At 40.9% G+C, this 21392-nt stretch overlaps 1 protein-coding gene, 1 long non-coding RNA gene and 1 pseudogene across 9 annotated transcripts in view; 2 read left to right on the plus strand and 1 right to left on the minus strand.

Moving 5' to 3' along the window:
- Nucleotides 1-2633, minus strand: part of KDM4C (lysine demethylase 4C) — a 407208-nt gene extending 404575 nt beyond the window's left edge. For 6 of the 8 annotated variants that reach the window (XM_006076447.4, XM_044939896.2, XM_044939898.2 and 3 more), the window contains exon 1: nucleotides 1792-1923. The gene's annotated coding sequence lies outside the window, so the exon portion shown is untranslated. Of the gene's footprint in view, nucleotides 1-1791; nucleotides 1924-2294 lie in introns of those variants that run through there. The other 2 variants (XM_025281534.3, XM_044939894.2) reach the window with 2 other exon arrangements.
- On the plus strand, nucleotides 1818-14386 carry LOC102401710 (annotated as a pseudogene).
- Nucleotides 4058-5123, plus strand: LOC123332820. Its single transcript, XR_006549877.1, has 2 exons — nucleotides 4058-4137; nucleotides 5091-5123. It is a non-coding gene; the product is annotated as an uncharacterized LOC123332820 (long non-coding RNA).
- Nucleotides 14387-21392: the final 7006 nt, after the last annotated feature.

Raw genomic sequence — 21392 nt, forward strand, 5'->3', positions numbered from 1 at the left:
CCAATGAACAGACAAAATGTGACATATCCATACAATGGAATATTAGCCATAAAAACAAATAAAGTATTGAAACATGCTATAACATGGATGAACTTTGAAAATAATAGGCTAAGCAAAAAAATTCTAGCCACAAAAGACCAAGTAGTATATGCTAACATTTATATGTAAAGTCCAGAATAGGCAAGTCATTAAGACACAAAATAGACAAGTCACTGCCTAGGGGCTGGGGTGGAGACTGGATTTGGAAGAAATGGACAATAACTGCTAACTGGAAACGAATTCTGAGGTGATTAAAAAAAAAAAAAAAGGTCTAAAATGGATTGTGCTAATGGTTGCTCAATTCGATGCATATACTAAAACCATGGGGGAAAATCCACTTTTAAATAGGTGGATTTCACAGTATGTGAATTATATATCAATAAAGCTTTTATTAAGAAAGAGGGTATCTGGAGCACCTGGGGCACTATGGCAAACTGCCGGAAACAGAACAAAGAAAATACATTCAATCACACACAAAACCTGTGCTCAGACTATACCTTTCTACTAGAATAGAAAAGTCAGTCAACAAGCAATTAGAAAACAATGAGAAAAGCAAAGAATTCAGACTGTGCCCCAGGGACACTTAACCTACTCCTGGGTGATAAAGATGTCCAGAAGAGAACTCAATATACCAGATTTTCATCCTTAAATTGAAAATTTAAGTCTCAGAAATTTTAAGATTAAGTACCTGTTTCCAGTCTCTTAAAATCTGCATTCTCACGGAATGTTACTGACAGCAATGGACTGTACCCGTTTTAAGTATCTGTGCACGTGCAATGTTTAAAATATGTTTTTAACTTTACAAAAGCAACAGATTATAGTCTGTTAATAAAATTAAACAACTCTACTATTTAAATTGTACTGTCAAGTTCGTGAGGGTGCTCTAATGTGCAAACTTTTCACAGCACCTTAAATTGGAAGAAAGAGGGCCTTAAAAACCCGAATTACCATGAAATACATTCCAAAACAAAGCCTGGGGGTTTGGGAGAGGACTAGCAAGGTGGGAGAACTTGACTAAAGATCAAAAAAAACTGAGTGCTACGAAGTAAAAATGGATCTTTAAGATTAAAGCCACTGATTTTCAACCACGACATTTTGAAAGTAGAATATTTGTAACTGTTGTCAAAGAAACAGCGAAGCTGAGTTTCCTGAGATTTAAAAAAAAAAAAAAATACTGCGAATTCAAGTGGGTGAAATGGAGCAAAGTTTGGTCTGAACGTAGGTGAACCGACCCTACCAAGAAACATCCACGAGGATAAGGGTGGAACGATTGCAACTTTTAACCTATACTTACGAAGCAGCGGTTGACAAATCATCCCGCAGGGTAATTTGCCAACTGCTTTTTTAAAAAAAAGTTTGTCCCCTCTTCTCTAGGGGGGAGGAACCAGACAAAAAACCTCCCAGGCATCGCCCACAACCAAAGCCAGACCGTGCAGACGTGCGTGGTTGCAGCTCAAGGGAAGACTGGCTCCGAGTTCACCCGGAAAGCATCCGAATCGAGCCCTGCTGGTTTCATTGGCTTAGCCCAGAGGAAAACCCCAAGATCGAGCCGGGAGCCCCAGCCTACCTGGCTCCTTTCTTCACATTCCCACCCCTCGCCACGTGCCATGCCTAGCATTCCACGCGACCCGATCCGACTTATATTTATTAAGCACCCACTGTCTACACCGCATCACGGCTAGAAGCACTGCAGGAGGAAATGGCCCCACACCGGAAAAACCAAAAGGACAGCCACAGGGGCTAAGGACGAACCCAGGAGAGGAGTAAGCTGCCTACGGTGGGGTGGTCTGGAGAGGAGCCTTCACCCTCACGTCGCGGGTCGAGACAGTCCCAGGGAAGAAATGGCCCCGAGGGGCGCGCCAGGCCCGGCCTCCCCGGAGTCCGCCGCAGACCGGGCTGGAAGGGGAAAGGTAAGGAGTCGGCATTCCCGAACCACCGCGCGCTCCTCTGCTCCACCGAGCGCGACCCCGACTCCGGTCCCCGGGAGAACGGCGAGCCCGGGGACCGAACCCCCGCGAGGGCCGGAGCGGGCTGTCACTGGCTCCCACTTCCCAGCCCTGCGACCATGGCCGGCCACTCTCTCGCCAGAGTGACAGCCACGGCGTCCGCGGACCGAGCGTCTCCGGCCCGGCGTCTCCGCTCTGCCAGACGCCGGCACCCACTGCTGCCCCGCGCGGAGCGGGACAGTACCGGGAAGACCGCCCGGGCCCCTCCCCCCACCGGCCCCATCCCCCGGACTCCGGAAAAGCGGTTACCTGGCGCGCGGGCGGGGGCGAGGACACGACCCCGAGGAGGAAGATGAGAAGGAAAACGGTGGCCTCCGGCCCAGGGAGATTTGGGAAATTTGGAATACTTGTTCCGCACTGGGTGACAGCTGTTCGCTGCGCACGCGCACCCGGCCCCAGTCGCCCGATCACTCCGCCGCTCCTCACCCTCCCGTCGAGGGCTGGGAGGCAGCGGCGAAGGCGCGCGCACGGGGCCAGCCGGCTCTCCCTGCGCGAGGGCGCGCGCGTCGTCACGTGACCGCTGGGGCCCGGCACTTGGTGGGTCACGTGAACTTCCAAACAGCTTAAAGGTGCCAAGCACCTTCTTGCTTCGGCTTAATCTTTCGCACAGTTCTTAGGCTAGGCTCGCTCGCCGCCGCGCTTCGTGTTTTCTGGAAAGGAACATGTCCTCTTTTGCCCAGAAGGGGAAGATACTTGAGCAGAAGGAAGAGACAGGTGCACAGAACCTTGCCTGGGAGCGCGTACCGGGTTCCTGCAGGATTGGACCTGATGAAGTCCACGCGCCACACGTCGCCCAGGGCTCCGCCGCGGGCCTATGGCGGTCCCCGGCGCGCAGACGTCAGAGTGGCGTTGCCATGGGTGGGGCCTCGCAATGCCCAGAGGAGCCTGGCTAGGATGTCTCGACTTGCTGCTGGGCAGCATTGACAGTGTTTTATGGCTGAGATTTCTGAGCCTCTAGACCGACATGGGAGGTCCCAAGTAGGCTAAAGGTGTCTGCCTGCCAACCCCTTAACAAGTAACTCAAGCAAGAAGCTTGTTATTAGCCGAGAGGAGTCAAACTGTCCCGTAATTCAGTCACCTACGCGGAACAAGTCCCACTCGGCGCAGGTGTGCTCTTGAGTTGAAGAGTCCCCAGGTGACCCCAATAGGAATTAGGACTGGAGGTCACTCAGAAACATGGGATGACAGCAATATGGCCTAAATTGTAACAGGAAGTTCAAGTGCCTCCGGACCCCTCAGAAAGTAGTTAAACTAGCTTGCTACAACTTGTTACTCCTGAGCTGTACCTCTGCCTTACAAGATGTGCGGAAGAACCACACAGACCTTACTTAATTAAGCCTTTGCACTACCAAAGACAGATGGCTGAGTACCAGGTGTTTTGCAAAGCTGAACAATTTTTTTTTTTAACTTCCTGTAGAGACTCCAGCTGGGTCCCTTGTGGCGTTTCCCCTAACGTCTCGGCTAAGATTGGGCAGAAGCTTACACTTCTGAGCACACTTGGGCTGTCTTATATGCTGTGTTTTCTACTGCAATCCACTGATTTTTGCTTTTTAAAATATCTGAACAGGTGCATTTACCGCACCCTGGAAGTTTTTTTCTCACCGGAAGGAGCACTGCAAAGGCAGGTGAAATATGGGTGATTAAGTAAAGCTAATGGGACTATTGGGTCACCATGTTTCTTTAGTCATTAAATTTGAAACAAGGTTTAGGCACCATTACCCACATAGGTACACGTCTGAACTTCGCTAACATGTAAACTCAACTGGGACTTCTCCAACTGTGTATACTATGAGGACCACAACCTTCCTTACAAGTCAGTTGTATATGCTAAAACAAGACAGTCATTTAGGGCTTACTGTGAACCTGATATTTGTTTAAAGAGCTTCACATATATTAACAAAATTAATCTTTATAATCCTGCAGTGAATAGGTATTATCTCCTTGTTACAGATATGAAAACTGAACTGAGATTAAGAAACAGCTACTAAACACCGGGGTCCTTGGAAGCCATATGCTGCATTGGACTAGGAACCTAGTACACCAAATTAAGTCTGGAAACCTGAATTCCAGTCCGTTCACAATTTGCAGACAGGTAATATTCCACAAATAACATTTGTTGAACACAGTAAATCAAGACTGCTTTTTTTTAATCTGAAAAATGAGGGTGACATACCAGCTTTGCTAATTTTGAGAATTTTTGAACATTAAAGAAGGTAATGTACAATGTCAAAATACTTCAAAAGCTGAAAAGCATTGAATCTATTAATATTAAGCGCTTTAGTTTTGGAAATTGAATTCAGCCTACTAGAAAATCAACTGGATTCATGTCACAGAAGACAATGTTGTGTCCTTCTTATACTGAAATACCTCTATTGTAAATTATAATGAAAATTAAAATTTTAGCCATATAGTAGGTTAATTTATTTGGGTGAAATTAAAAATGCCAGTTGTAATAAGATGGAGTTTGTATAATGGAAACATAGATTTTCTTTGAAGCTTATTTTATGTAAACTACTGTTCACCTCAGAGACAATACTAGTAAATTTTTTAAATATGTATAATGCAGCAAATTGATAAATTGATACACTACTAAATAATATAGTCTAATTTTAAATATATTGAAGTCCATTAGACCTTTGAAAATATAAAGTATTAAATAACTAATACTCATTAATGTTTCTATTTATCATTATCACATACATGTCTGTTACTTATACAGGTACAATACAAACCAACCAATACTAGATGTTTAGATGACTTTTTAAAGTGTTACAGTGACTATGATAGTGAGTACCTAATAAAATTAGAAGTCTTGGTAGCTGTTCTCTGTGTCCTGTGTTCTGAAGCTCAGATCAATTTATCTCTTATGAGGATTATTATAGAAGTGTCCTAATGATCTCCCTACTTCCCATGCATTCTCCAACCATCCCATACCCCTGCAACCCATCTTCTGTACTGCAAGTCAAAATTATCCTCCTAAAATAAAAACTGGATCATGATTCCACCCAACTGAAACACCTCACTAATTTCTTATCATTACCAAAGCTTTTCAGTCTGAGTCGCAATGGCCAAAAAGAATACGGTGACCAAGGATGTGGGGATCGACACTGAAGTGAGTCAAACCTCTGTATAAGCTAAATATTCAATCAGTTTGGATACCATTATGTCTTAATAAAAGACACCTAAAATTACCACTTAAAATATTTAATTTTCCTTTTAAATATTTGAATAAAATTAAAGTTTGGGGGTGATATGTCATTTTTTTCTCTAGGCCTCCAGTTCTGTGTGTGTTTCATAAGGTGGGGGACTGGGGGAACAAATGAGGTAGTTTATGTTTTCTCTCACATCAAGGAAAACATTGGAACTTATTTTATGACATCTAATCATAACACAATAAAAAAATATTTATTTTTCCAAATAAAAATAAAACTACATACCTAAACCAAAGTTGCAAACTCAGTATATATAGTTGTCAATCAATCCTTTTTATTATGTATTATTGTTATTATTGCTGTTTGTACTGTTTTATGTTATTTGTACAGGCTTTGGATAACGATATAGTATTCTTGCCTGGAAAATCCCATAGACGGAGGAGCCTGGTAGGCTGCAGTCCATGGGGTCGCTAGGAGTCAGACACGACTGAGCGACTTCACTTTCTCTTTTCACTTTCATGCATTGGAGAAGGAAATGGCAACCCACTCCAGTGTTCTTGCCTGGAGAATCCCAGGGATGGGGAAGCCTGGTGGGCTGCCGTCTGTGGGGTCACACAGAGTCGGACACGACTGAAGTGACTTAGCATAGCATAGCATAGCATAGCTACGAATAGGACAGAAGTGGCCTTCCTCTCATGGAACACACAATAAAGCCAGTGAGATACCAACATGCATCTACAGAAATGGCTAAAAATAAAAACTGACAAACACTGGTGACAGTGTGGGGGAACAGAACCACCAGTAGAAATACAGGCTTCCCTGGTGGCTCAAGAGGGTAAAGCGTCTGCCTGCAACGCAGGAGACCTGGGTTCGATCCCTGGGTTGGGAAGATCCCCTGGAGAAGGAAATGGCAACCCACTCCAGTATTCTTGCCTGGAGGATCCCATGGACAGAGGAGGCTGGTAGGCTACAGTTCATTGGGTCACAAAGCGTCAGACACGACTGAGCGACTTCACTTTCACTTTCATGCATCAAACACATACACAGAAAGTTTTATAGCATTACCTGTGAGGCTCAAGCAGGGACCCAAAAATCTATTCGCAGTTAAGTAGAGATGTAAATGTCAGTACAGTTCTACAATGGAAAACTATCCAGCAATAAAAATAAATGAATTATTGCTACCCATAACAGAATGGCTAAATCTCACAAATAAAATGGTAAGTGAAAGAAGCCAGACCCAGAAGAATACATGCTGTTACTCCAGCATGTATTCTACTTTTAAGCATCCATCTAGTTTTAAATGTGTTTCTATAACATTTAAAAGTAGATAAAACTATTCTATGGTGTTAGAAGTCAAAATAATGGTTACCTTTGAGAAGAAAGGGGTGGAACAATTGGGGAGAGGAAAGGAACCTCTGGGGTGCTGCTTATGTTCTGTTTTTTAACCTGGATGATAATAATTGTATAATTCATCAAGCTGTACACTTATGGTTTGGTTTATGCATTTTATATGTGACATTTAAAATTTAAAGATTTTCAAATATTTAGTATGTTAATTTTTATATATATTTTTTAATTTTTGTGTATTTGTTATAGCAATTTTCTTACCCATTTTGACAAATGGACTTCCCAGGTTGGTTTAACTTGCTAAACAAAGGGTAAAACTTCTGAACCTTCCCCTTCCTATTGAACGAAATTTTTTGTTGATTAGAAAGAGGAAAACGTGAAGGGAAAAACAAATGAAAAGGAGACCAAGCTACTTTTTCCTTTGGTCCTATTGACCCTTAAGAATCTCTGTAACTGAAGGAGTTTTCTCTCTTTTTTTGTTTCCTTTACTTGGGTAGTTTTATCAGGGTTGTCAGTAACTCACTATGAAATGTAATACTCCATTACAATAATTATGTTAGTTTAATTTTTTTAAGCTTTCTCAACCATATTATATCTCAGCCCTATATATACTGATATTTCAAACCCTTTTTAGTTGCAGGCAAACAATATACAGGCATACCTTGGAGAAAATGGGGGGACTGTTCCAGAGCCTGCAATAAAGTGAGTCAAATGAATTTTTTGGTTTCCTAGTGTATATAAAAGTTATGTTTACACTATACTGTAGTCTATTAAGTGTGCAATGTCATTATGTCTTCAAAATGTACAGACCTTAATTTAAAAATACTTTATTGCTAAAAAATGCTACCCATCAATGATGCTACCCATCATCTGAGCCTTTAGTAAGTTGTAAATTTTTTACTGGTAGAAGGTCTTGCCTCAGTGTTGATGGCTACTGACCGATCAGAGTGGTGAGTGCTGAGGGTTGGGGTGGCTGTGGCAATTCCTTTAAATAAGACAACAATAAACTTTGCCACATCAAATGATTCTTCCTTTCACAAATAATTTCTCTGTAGCATGCAAGCCTCTTTGATAGCATTTTACCCGCAGTAGAACTTCTTTCAAAATTAGAGTCAATCCTCACAAATGCTATCGCTGCTTTACCAACTAAGTTTATGTACTAATATAAATCCTTTGTTGTCATTTTAACAATCTTCACAGCACCTTTCTCCAGAGTAGATTCCATCTCAACAACCCACTTTCTTTGTTCATCTGTAAGAAGTGACTCCTTATCCATTCAAGTTTCATCATGAGGTTACAGCAATTCACCCACATCTTCAGGCTCCACTTCTAATTCTAGTTCCTTTACTATTTCCCTACACTACACCTGCAGTTCCTTCTTCCACTGAAGTCTTGAACTTCTCAAAGTCATCCATGAGGAGTGGAATAAAATTCTTCCAAATTCCCTTAATGTTGATAGTTTGACCTCTTCCCATGAATCTCAAATGTTCTTGATGGCATCTAGAATGCTTGATCTTTTCCAGAAGGCTTTCGATGAGTCGACTTTGTCCAGATCCATCATAGGATAACTATTACCACAATAGCTTATGAAATGTATTTCTTAAATAATAAGACTTGAAAGTCAAAATGACTCCTTCATCCATGGGCTACAGGACAGATATCATGTCAGCAGGCGTGAAAACAACACTAATCTTGTTGTACCCCTGGATCAGAGCCCTTGGGTGCTCAGGTACATTGTCCACGAGCAACAATATTTTGAAAGTAATCTGTTTTCTGAGCAGTAGGTCTCCACAGTGGGCTTTAAACATTTAGTCAACCATCTTGTAAACAGATGGGCTGCCAACCAGGCTTTCTTTTTCCATTAATATAGCACAGGCAGAGTAGATTTTGCATAATTCTTAAGGGCCCTAGGATTTTCTACATGGTAAATGAGCATTGGCTTTAACTTCAAGTTACCAGCCACATTAGCTCCTACTAAGGGAATCATTCTCTCCTTTGAAGCTTTGAAGTCAGCCATTGACTTCTGCTTATTAGCTATAAAAGTCTAGATGACATTTTCCATTGTAAGGCTGTTTCATCTACCTTGAAAATTTGTTGTTTAGTGTAACCACCTTCATCTTAGCTACATCTGAGTAACTTGCTGCAGCTTCTACATCAGCACTTACTGCTTCGCTTTGTACTTTTATGAGATGACTTCTTTCCTTAAACCTCATGAATCAACGTCTGCTAGCTTCAAATTTTTCTACTGTAACTTTCTCACCTCTCTCAGCTTTCACGGAATTGAAGAGAGTTGGGGCCTTGCTCTGGATTAGGCTCTGGTTTAAGGGAATATTGTGGCTGGTTTGATCTTCCTCCCAGACCACTCAAACTTTCTCCATATCAGCAAAAAGGCTGCTTCACTTTATCATGTGTGTGTTCACTAGCATAGCACTTTTAATTTCCTTCAAGAACTTTTTCTTCACATTCACAACTTGGCTAACTACTTTGCTTGAGAGTCCTACCTTTTGGCCTATCTTGGCTTTTGACATGCCTTCCTCATTGAGCTTAGTCTTTTCTAATTTTTTATTTAAAAAGACACACAGTTCTTCCTTTCACTTGAATACTTAAAAGGCTATTGTAGGGTTATTAATTGGTCTAATTTGAACAGTGTTTTGTCTCAGGAAGTAGGGAGGCCCAAGGAGAGGAAGAGAGAAGGGAGGACAGTGAAGTAGTCAGAACACACACAACATTTATCAACTGTTTGCCATCCTATATGGGGATGTGGTTTGTGGTAACCCAAAACAATTATAACAGTAACATCAAAGATCACTTATCACAGGTAATCATAACAAATACAAAAATAAAAAATTCAAAATATTATGAGAATTACCAACATGCAACACAGAGACATGAAGGGAGCAAATTTTATTGGAAAAATGGTACCCATAGACTTGCTCAATGCAGACTTTCCACAAATCTTCAGTTTGTAAAAACTGCATTATCTACAAAGCACAATAAAACAAGGTATGTGCTTTTAATTGTTTTTAAATATAAAGGGGGATGATTTAAAAATATTTTTTCTCCTAAGTTTGTTGACATCACTTCTGGTTAATAAGGAAAACAGCAGGTCCATTTCTGATAGCATATGACAATACCATGTGCATGTCGATCAACTGCTTTAGTGTATAAGCCAGAGGTTTAATGGAGGAAGGTGTATTGCTTTACATTGTAAACCCCAGAAAAAATTATGTGGAGTAATAAGTCTATCTTATATCTAGCCATTAAATACCATATAATTTCCAATGTATTGGAGTGCATCTGATTTATTAAATCAATCTATGGAGAAGAACTATTAATTCACTCATTCAAGCTTTATTGAAATATCCTAGGAAATGGCACTCTGGTATGAATTATACAAACAAAATGTTCTACTTGGTGGAGAAATTGTCCCTGACAAAATGAGAAACAAATTCTGCTTTTTTAAAAATACATATACATATTTGAACTAAGTGTCATCATAAGTTAATACGTACTTTCCACCAAAAAAAAAAAATTCTTAGGGATCTTCAGCAAGTTAATTTTAACTGAAAGACTTTAGTTTATGTATTTTTTAAGTGCTCACTCCCACTGTGGAAAACTGGCATTGCCTGTTAAAGTTGAACATATGCATGCCCTGTGACCCAGAAATTTCTCCTCCCCTAAGTCTGCATGTATATATAGATCAAAATACATGTTAAGAGAAGCATTATTTGTAATTAGCAAAATCATATTACTAAAGATAAAAGGGAAAGGTCAGGATTTATAGGTTTAATAACCATAGAACAAGCCATATATTTCAGGTAGAGGCCAGGTAAGACACTTCTAGGCCTCAGGTGGAGCCAGAAATAAAAGGTAGAAGAAAAGTTTTAGGCCCATAAAGTCCCTGTGGTGGGAAAATGTGGTCAAAACCAACCAGGAGAAGACAGAAGTTCTGCTAGTTCTTACTAGAAGTAAGCTTGTGATGGGTGAACCTGAGAGGGGTTGAGATTTGTACCAGAGTCAACAAAGACATCTACTGTGGTGAAAGGGGAGGAATTTAGGGGAATATTAACTGGCACCATATCAGGGTCCCAGTCTAAGTACACCTCTTCCATAATGATCATAAAGTACTTGTAATTTCACAGGATATCCTGAATCACTAACAGGTATAAACTTAAAAGATCCTTTCATTGAGAGAGACATCGGATATGCTACTGCTACTTTTATAGTCTCTGATTATAATAAAAATTAAAGGATTCTGCATCTTAGAAATGAAACTGTGTATATTAATTTGGAAGAGACCACAAAATGTTGCTCTAACCACCCTTGATTTTCACAGCATTGTTGCTGTTCAGTCACTAAGTCGTGTCCAGCTCTTTGCCATTCTGTGGGCTGCAGCACGCCAGGCTTCTCTGTCTTCCACTATCTCCCAGAGCTTGCTCAAACTCATGTCGATTGAGTCGGTGATGCTATCTAACCATCTCAAACTCAAGCCCCTTTCTCCTTTTGCTGTCCATCTTTCCCAGCACCAGGCCTTCCATCTTTCCCAATGAGTCAGCTTTTTACATCAGGTGGCCAAAGCATTGGATATTCAGCTTCAGCATCAGTTCTTCCAATGAATATTCAGGGTTGATTTCCTTTAGGTTTGACTGGTTTGATCTCCTTGAAGTCTAAGGAACTCTCAAGAGTCTTCTCCAGCCCCATAATTCAGAAGAATCAATTCTTCCATGCTCAGCCTTCTTTATGCTCCAACGCTCACATCTGTACATGACTACTGGAAAAACCATAGCTTTGACTATATGGACCTTCACTGGCAAAGTGATGTCTCTGCTTTTCAATATGTTGTCTAGGTCTGCTTTAAATTTTCTTCAGGAGCAAGCATCTTTTAATTTCATGACTGCAGTCACTATCCACAATGATTCTGGAGCCCAAGAAAATAAAATCTGTCACTGCTTCCACCTTTTCCTCTTCTATTTGCCATGAAGTGATGGGACTGGATGCCATGATGTTAGCGTTTTGAATGCTGAGTTTCAAGCCAGTTTTTTCACTCTCTTCTTTCACCCTTAAAAAGAGGTTCTTTAGTCCCTCTTCACTTTCTGCCATTAGAGCAGTATTGTCTGCATATCTGAGGTTGTTGATATTTTTCCTGGCAATCTTGATTCCAGCTTGTGATCTGGCATTTCGTATGATGAACTCTGCATAGACGTTAAATAAGTAGGGTGACAATATACAGCCTTGTCATACTCCTTTCCCAATTTGGAACCAGTCAGTTGTTCCACCTCCGGTTCTAATTGTTGCTTCTTGACCTGCATACAGGTTTCTCAGGAGATAGGTAAGGTTGTCTAGTACTCCCATCTCTGTAAGAATTTTCCACAGTTTGCTGTGAACCACATAATCAAAGGCTTTCACATAGTCAATGAAGCAGAAATAGATGTTTTTCTGGAGAAATGCATATTAGCCATTTGATCTCCAGTTCCTCTGCCTTTTCTAAATTCAGCTGGTACATCTGGAAGTTCTCAGTTCACATACTGCTAAAGCTGAGCTTCAAGGATTTTGAGCATAACCTAGTGAGGATGTGAAATGAGCACAACTGTACAGTAGTTTGAACATTCTTTGGCATTGCTCTTCTTTGTGATTAGAATGAAAACTGACTTTTCCAGTCCTGTGACCACTGATGAGTTTTCTAAATCTGCACATATTGAATGCAGCACTTTAACAGCATCATCCTTTAGGATTTTTAAATACCTCAGCTAGAATTCTGTCACTTCTACTAGCATTACCAATCTTTTAAAAACTCATTCCTCTATTAAGTTCTCTCTCAGAAAGGTGGTTTGCTTCATCTCTCCAGCAATAGCGTTTTCAGTATCACAAAGATAAAAAAGTCATAGGCTTTTTTTCTGCATAACAAAATTCTGCCTTATAAGATATTTTCATATTCTATAGTTTCCCTCTACTTTATCAAATTTACTGAATTTAAAATATTAAATTTTAATATTTCTGTTCCTCTGAACCTGACTGCTCCTAATCTTTCTTTTATGCTCAAATATTTCCAGCAAGAAATTCTGTCTGATTAATGAGTTCAGTTTTTGGCTTGAAGCTTTATATTTCCTAGGGACTTTGCACAGTCTACAGTGATCAAGTATCCTGTTCACCTTCCTTAAATGCTCTTACAATCATGCATAACTGATGTCTCATAACTCAGATAAAGTTGTAAATGATTTCTCTCCTTAAACTGTTAAAATAGCTTGGGTCCCGGCAGGGTCAGCCGACGGGGGAAGAGCATGTGTCTGTGCTGGAGAAAGAGGAAAATCTCCCTAGAGGTCTTGAAACCCCCAGGGAGTGGAGGCCCCAGTCGTGGAGCCCTGCAGTGTATGTGTGGTAACACCATGTCTGTGCCCCCGCTCACCAACACTGCCACTGTGTCTGGAGCTGAGCAGGAAACAGCTGAGGTTATTTTTTTAAATGGACTTGAAGACACGGCACAGCTGGGCTGACGCCCTCTCCACCGTCTGGCTCCCTCACCTCAAGTACATCTGCCCTCATGCACTCCTGGTTTGGCCTGATGGGGCTGAATCCAGATGCGCCAGAGGATGAGGCTGGCATCAAGAAAGCAGCAGAGAACATCAAGGCCTTGATTGAGCATGAGATGAAGAATGGGATCCCTGCCAATCAGATCGTCCTGGGACGCTTTTCACAGGGTGGAGCTTTGTCTCTCTACACAGCCCTCACCTGCCCACGCCCTCTGGCTGGCACTGTGGCATTGAGCTGTTGGCTACCTCTGCATCGGGCCTCCCCCCAGGCAGCCAATGGTAGTGCCAAGGACCTGACCATCCTTCAGTGCCAAGGGGAGCTGGACCTCATGGTTCCTGTATGGTTTGGGGCCCTGACAGCCAAGAAACTCTGGTCCATTGTCACACTTGCCAGGGTCCGGTTCAAGACGTACCCAGGTGTCACGCATAGCCCCTGTCCTCAGGAGATGGCAGCTGTGAAGAAGTTTCTCAAGAAGCTGCTGCCTCCTGTCTAACCAGAGTTGCCGTCCCCCAGCACAGTCCCCCTGCTAACACGGGACTCAGCATGCATGGCACCGTCTTGGATCTGAGCCAGTCGAGCCCCTTTCTCACCCTTCTGGACCCATTCTCTTCCCACAGGCCTCTGGGGCAGACAGGTCAAAGCCTGGCCAGGCCCTCCTTCCTGGTTTCCGCCCCCTGGCTGTCTGCCGCTGGGGGTGGGCTGCTTTCTTATCTCATTTCCCTGGAGGTGGGGCCCTCCCCGCAGCAGCAGTATTGGAGGGGCAGCAGGCAGCGGGAGAAAGGGGCCCAGCCACTGACCCGCTCACTCAGGACCTCACTCAGTAGTGCTGCTTTGGGCCCTCTCCGGTGACCTCAGGGTTTGGCCCATGGGGCCCTCCCAGGCCCCACCTCCTACCCTCCCCTCCAACCCCCTACCCGCGCCCCCCCCCCCCACACCCGCAACTGATTCTGCCCAGATAATCATGTCTCCTGCCTCCACTCCAGCTGCTTCTCAATCATGAATGTGTCCATGGCCCGACCTCTGGCTGCTGTGGGCTCCGTGCGCAGGAGTGCGGGTTAGGGGGATGAGTCTTTCAAGGAAGCCTCACCTCAGCCGTTCTGATGTGGGGGCTGGGCCCTGCCTCGCCATTACCCTCTGTTCCCACAGGCCTGGAGCCTGCAGGGCTGGACTGAGGCTCAAGGTCTCCCCCAGCTGCTTCACCCCACGTTGTCCCCACTCTAGATCTGGGGGAGCTGGGGAGGAGTCTTCTGTTCCATGAAGTTTTGGGTGTTTTTCTTGTTGTGTCCTGGATTCCAATAAAATTAAAGAAATTGCTTCAACTCTCAAAAAAAAAAAAAAAAAAGGCTTGGATCTTTGTTATATTCATTCTCTGTTATAAGTTATAAAATATGACCACAGATTTCTCCCATGCGCCTATGCAATGACTACTCTTCCTTCCATCAAGAGGTTATCTATTTCCCCACTCTTTGCATCTGGACTCTTACTGTGACTTGACTTAATCTGCAGAATGTGGTAAAAATGATGTTCTGTGACTTCCAAAACCAGATCTTAAGAGACAGTGCAGCTTCTGCTTTTACCTTATTATGCTGCTACCCTGAGACCATCAAAAAAGGAAACCAGCCTAACCTTTTAGAGAATAATGGTCACATGGGAAAGAAACTAAGCTCCCAGTGGACACCACCAAATGTCAGACATGTGAATGAAGCTACCTTGATCTTCCAGCCCAACCATCTTTCAGTTCAGCCATCTTTCAGCTGAATGTTTCTATACCAGTTAACTCAGGTAAAACCAGCAGATAAACTGTCAACCCATCCAGAGTATCATTTAAAAATAATATTAAATCATTGCTGCTTTAAGCTACTAACTTTTGGAGTTATTTATTATGCCACAATAGATAATTGATAGTATATATTTTTTCTTTCACTCTCTCACCTTGGTGATCCTCTGCCCCTCCCATTATTTAATTCAGAAAATACCATTTATTTTCTTTTTTTTGGCTTCAGTTTCAGAACTGATCTGCTCATAATTGATCTGTGCAAAGCAATTATTCAAAACTTTAGCATCGTCACTTTTATGATCAAGAGATCCTTTCCTCTCTTTTGGAGACCTCTGATGTACTTTCAGTTTTTCCTGCTTTGCTCATTTCAACTTATTCTTCCTGTCACATGACAGAATACACTTAACTTTCTCTTTAAGTAGTTTTCCTTCATTAAGAGATATCTTATCTCTTCTACAAGTAGCTTGTGCTTAGTCATATCTGACTCTGTCACCCCAGGAACCATAGCCCACCAGGCTCCTCTGTCCGTGGGATTCCCCAGGCAAGAAAACTGGAGTGGGTTGCCATTTCCTTCTCCAGGGGATTTCCCCAACCCAGGCATTGAACCCACATCTCCTCTGTCTCTTGCATTGCAGGCAGATTTTTTACTGCTGAGGCACCAGGGAAGTTCTCCTCTAAAAGGAATACTAAATTCTTCCTCGGCATTTTTCTATAAATGTAAAATTTTTGTACAGATTTCATTTTTGTCTTAGTTTACACCATAACAAACATATTGTTCACTGGATTTAGGTTACTTGCTAAATGTTTCCTGATTTTATCTAGCCCCTTCATCAGAGAGATTCATTCTTATTTTGTTGGCTGTCCTCTTCAAGTGAGTCCTTAGCTTGTGAGGCTCTTGATGTTCCAGTATCTTTTCAGAAGCTTCTGGTTTTTTCCTTTCAAGTAAGTGTATCTTTCTCAACAATTCATGTTTAGTTACTTGGTATATTGTTCCTTTTTAGAAATAGCACAGCATCCCAGGACATCCCCTATAAATTCTGCAGGTCATTGTCTAGTTTACTATAGCAGCACAGGTCTTGGTCTAATTCTCTAGGGTGCCTGTCTAAATCCTTCCAGAAAATAAAGGCCCTATTTCTAAGCTGTGATTGTTTTTGGAGCAGTGGTTCTCAAAGTTTGTTCCAGGAATTGGCAAGGTTAAAATTGTTTTCATTATAATACAGAAATTTTATTGGCCTTTTCTGCTGTCATTCACAATGGAGTTTTCTGAGGCGACAGCAGTGATTTCATCACTGCTCTGAAGGCTAATGGAAAGGCAACTATATTACTGTATTTCAATATTTTTGTTTTAAAACCTGATATAATATCAATAAATGTCAGTGGGTAGACCCACAAAGACAATTTTCAAGAGTATTAAGGGGGTCATAGGACCAAAACATTTAAGAACAGCATGAGAGAACATACCGTTAAGAAAGGCTGAATTTTCCTTAACTGTCAGTTCTTGGGATGCTCCTTTGACAAGTCCCTCCTGTGACACCCTTTCCTTCCTTAGGGCATTTGATCCAGGAGAAGGGTCCCAAACTGCTGCTGCAACTGCTCCCAAACATTAACGTACAGAGGAAAATTCTACTTGAACCCCCAATATTTCCACTGTTATACTGGCATAGGCCTATTTATCAATGGCTTATGAGCTAATTCTTGTTAAAGAAACACCACAGTTACAGAAGAGACTAACATTAGTTTACTTCCATTTTCCCACACCCCTCTTCATATTTGCCATATCTTTTGCCAAAGGTTCTCCATTCACCTGTTGCTTGGCAGACCTTAAACTCCTACTACTTTTTTAAGAAGGTCACGTGTGAACTAGATTCTGGGTTCTTCCAGGTTTGGAAATAAGTTTTTCCAAAGACTGTCCATAATGAGACTGCAGAAGCCAGCCTACCTCCTCACCCTGCCCCACTCCACCCCTCCTCTTAGAGGTGACATTATTATTTTTTTACATGATCAGACTTGGAAAGGATTTCACATCACCGAGTTTTTTAGCTACTAGTTCCACTCCCACAATTAAAAAAAAAAAGATTAGCTGCAGATTCTATATAGAAGGCAGAAAATTTTGTATTTTCCTTTGTTCTAACTTCCTGTAATTTAACACCAGCAAACAAAAGAACAAAATAAAATAACCATGAGACTAAAGGTGCAAACTCTGTGTAATCCTTGTAGCTCAGTAACTCAGTAAATGGATATTCATTGAGCCTACTTCATACCCTGAAATGTCAGAGATGCTGGTGATAGTTGTGTACAAGGTAGGTATGGCTTTGCCTACATAAATCAGTGATGCCTCTGACAAGGCCAGAGTCCCCACCGATGACAAAAACCGTTTCTGTTGACCTAATTTTATTAGCTGTACTTAAGAGAATTAATTATCTAGCAGCTGTACTGTTTAGTCTTCTTGATCCTTTGTTATTTTCATATTGGGAAATCTTTTGTCAGCACCATGTTTTCCACAAGAACATATTTTCATGAAATCTGTATCTAACGTTTGATGCTATTTCAGATTCATTTTCCTTTTTTTATACCTAGACTTTGCATAAACTATTGGAGAACATCACACAGGCTCAAACTGAGGGACATTCTATAAAATGAAATGGGGTTAATTGCCTCCTAAAGCAACAAAGACAAAATACTTCATAGGATTTAAATCGGTCTCACAATATTATATTCCCAATGCCTAGGATACAATTTAAATTACGTCACAAACGATGACATGAAAATCTCAGTTTACATGGGAATGAACAGATGTCAAAACAGAGATCACACAGATGTTGAAATTGTCTGATAAAAAATCTAAACCAGCTATTAATAAAAAGCTCCAAGTAAAGGCAAATACTCTGAAATGATTGGAAAGATAGAAACTTAGCAAAGAAATAGAAGATATAAAGAAAACCCAAAGAGAAGTTTTAGGGTGGGGAAATTAGGAAGACGGTGAGGCAATCGGTAAGATGTTGGTCAAAGGGCATAAATGTGCAGGTAGAAGATGGATAAATTCTGGGAACTGAATACACAGCATTGTGACTATAGTTAACAATACTGTATTATACACTTGAAAGTTTCTAAGAACTAGATCTTACGTGTTCTCACCAGAAAAAAGAAATGAATATCATGTGGCATTAAGGAGGTATTAGCTAATGCTACAATGTTAATCATATTGCAATATTTAAGTGTATCAAATCTACACCTTAAACTAATACAATGTTATATGTCAATTATAGCTCAATGAAAAAGAAAGAAAAAAGTTAAGAGGACACTTTGAGATGCTCTTTTTATCAGGTTCTCTTGGGGAGCAGTTATTTCCCAGAGAGCAATAATTCAAATATTCAAACAAAAAGAACTGAACTGGAGAAATAGGAATACAAAAAATAAAATTAAAAAAAAAACAAAAGAAACAAAACAGAATTATAATTTATCAAAAGAATGAAGCTAAAGGCTTCTGAGAATATATAATTAAATCTGAAATATAAAATGTTTCACTGAAAAAGTGAAGTGAAACATTTTCCCCTAAAGTTTAAATTGCCCTTATGGGATGCATATATTTAAACATCTTAGAAGGAAGATTTAAACTTTGAGAAGAAACATATCCCAGTAGACATCTCAAAAGAACTGAAAATTTAAATAACTAAAGGGAACCTGAGATAGATTCTTTACTACATTTGATGTTTTAAGTACATGTGCATAACTTCATGGCTAAAACCAGCTGTGACTGCCAAACAACTGCCAATATCAGCACAACTGGGCAGTGAAGATGACTGTAAAATCTAGGGAAAAAGAATAATTAGCATTTCCAACCCAGTTACTAATGTAAAAGAAAAAAATGCTAGAAGATAGTATCGTTCTTTAAATAAATTAGGCAAAAGTGGGGTTTTTTTTTAATTTAGAACTGAAAATATAACAACACAAAAAAATACCTTACAGAAGAATGTAACAGAAGAGTCATGAACTTGAGGACAGATTGATGGATACAATCTAAGTTGAACAACGGAGGAAAAAAAAAGATTCGCCCCCTGCCAAAAATGAACAGAACCTCATGCATCTGTGAACAATACATAAGGGCTAACATTCACTTCACTGGAGTTTCAGAAAGAGAGGAAAGAGTGCATTATTGTGGGTGTGTGTGTGTGTGTGTGTGTGTAAAATGGCAAAAAATTTACCAAATTTGGCAAGAAACAATAAGCTATAGATTTAAGAAGCTCAGCAAACATGAAATAGGAACACAAATGAACTTGAATCAAAATACATTACAATCAAATTGCTGAAAACTAAAGTAAAGTAAAAGACAAACACAATCTTGGAAACAGCCAGAGAATAACAATGCATTTGAATAACAGATTCAAATGACTGTGGAGGCAGAAGGAAGAATAACATTTTAAAGTGCCAAATAAAAAGAGATGTCAACTCAGAATTTCAAAATTCTATATCCAGTAAAAACATCCTTCAGAAATGGAGATGAAATAAAGACATGCTCAGATAAAAGGAAACAGAATTTTTTTGCAAAAAAAAAAAAATCTGCTCTAAAAAATTGCTAAAGAACATTCAGATGTGAGGAAAGTAATATCAGATGATATAAACAACATAATTCTAAATAATTCATAGGTCAAAAAGGAAATCTCAAATTAGAAAAGATTTTAATTTGAATGAAAATGAAATCTGAATAAAACTGGGAAGGAAACACTTTAAACTGAATGAAAATATATTACAAAATTGGTGAAATTCAGCTACAGTAATGTTTAGGGGGAATTTTATAGCATTAAATACCTATATTAGAAAAGAAGAAAGTTTACATATCAACAATCTAAGACTCAAGAAAATTAAAGGAACTAGAAAAAGAACAAAATAAAACCAAAGCAATCAGAAGAAATGATAACAGCGGAGATAAAATTGAAAACAGAAGAAAACAGAAAATTAATGAAACTAAAAGGTGGTAGGTCTTTGAAAAGATTAAAAAAAAAAAACTAATAAATATCTAGCAAGATTGAAAAGAAAAAGAAAGAATTCCCTGTCAGTCCAGTAGTTACAAATCTGAGCTTCCACTGAAGGGGCCCTGGCTTTCATCCCTGGTCAGTGAATTAAGATCCCTCATATGGCACAGTTCGGCCAAGAAAAAGAGAGAGAAGACATATCAATTACCAATATCAGAAATGAAAGAGGGGATTAATACTACATAGTGTATTAATACCACCATAGATGCTGGTACACAATTTCCAGCATCTCTCAAATTATAAAAGGCAGAATGGAGATGAAAGAGGGTGAGCTTTGGAGCTGACCAGTTCAGTTCAGTTCAGTCACTCAGTCATGTCCGACTCTTTGCGACCCCATGAATCGCAGCACGCCAGGCCTCCCTGTCCATCACCATCTCCCGGAGTTCACTCAGACTCACATCCATCGAGTCAGTGATGCCATCCAGCCATCTCATCCTCTGTCGTCCCCTTCTCCTCCTGCCCCCAATCCCTCCCAGCAGCAGAGTCTTTTCCAATGAGCCAACTCTTTGCATGAGGTGGCCAAAGTACTGGAGTTTCAGCTTTAGCATCATTCCTTCCAAAGAAATCCCAGGGCTGATCTCCTTCAGAATGGACTGGTTGGATCTCCTTGCAGTCCAAGGGACTCTCAAGAGTCTTCTCCAACACCACAGTTCAAAAGCATCAATTCTTCGGCGCTCAGCTTTCTTCCCAGTCCAACTCTCACATCCATACATGACCACAGGAAAAACCATAGCCTTGACTAGGCGGACCTTTGTTGGCAAAGTAATGTCTCTGCTTTTCAATATGCTATCTAGGTTGGTCATAACTTTTCTTCCAAGGAGTAAGCGTCTTTTAATTTCATGGCTGCAGTCACCATCTGCAGTGATTTTGGAGCTGACAGACATGGGTACAAACCTGAGTGCCTTTACTAACCAGCTGTGATAGAAAGTCAATTCCTTCATCTTTTATATACAAAATGAGGTTGGTAAATGTTGTTGTTTTAGTCACTAAATCGTGTCTGACTCTTTGCGACCCTATGGACTACAGCCTGTCAGGCTCCTCTGTCCATGGGTTTTCTAGGCAAGAATACTGGAGTGGGTTGCCATTTCCTTCTCTTCCCCACCCAGGATCAAACCAGTGTCTCCTGTATCAGTTCTTTACCACCGAGCCACCTGGGAAGCCTGTAATATTTTAACTCAAAGAGCAAAAGATAAGATTTAAATGAAATTAAAGTAGGTTCCATAGCTCAGTCAGTAAAGAATCTGCCTGCAATGCAGGAGTTTGATTCCTGCGACAGATTCCTGGGAAGATCCCCTGGAGAAGGAAATAGCAACCTACTCCACTATTCTTGCCTGGAGAATTCCATGGACAGAGGAGCCTGGCAGGCCACAGTCCATGGGGGGTCACAAGAGTCGAACATGACTTAGCAACTAATACCACCAGAATAGGTTAAGAGCCCAGCACAGAAATTGTGCCCAACAAATGATACTTGCTTACTCTCTACTATCAGGAATGACATCTACCAACAGTAAGG

This window comes from Bubalus bubalis, chromosome 3, assembly GCF_019923935.1.
Source record: "Bubalus bubalis isolate 160015118507 breed Murrah chromosome 3, NDDB_SH_1, whole genome shotgun sequence".
In the NCBI taxonomy this organism is placed as follows: Eukaryota; Metazoa; Chordata; class Mammalia; order Artiodactyla; family Bovidae; genus Bubalus; species Bubalus bubalis.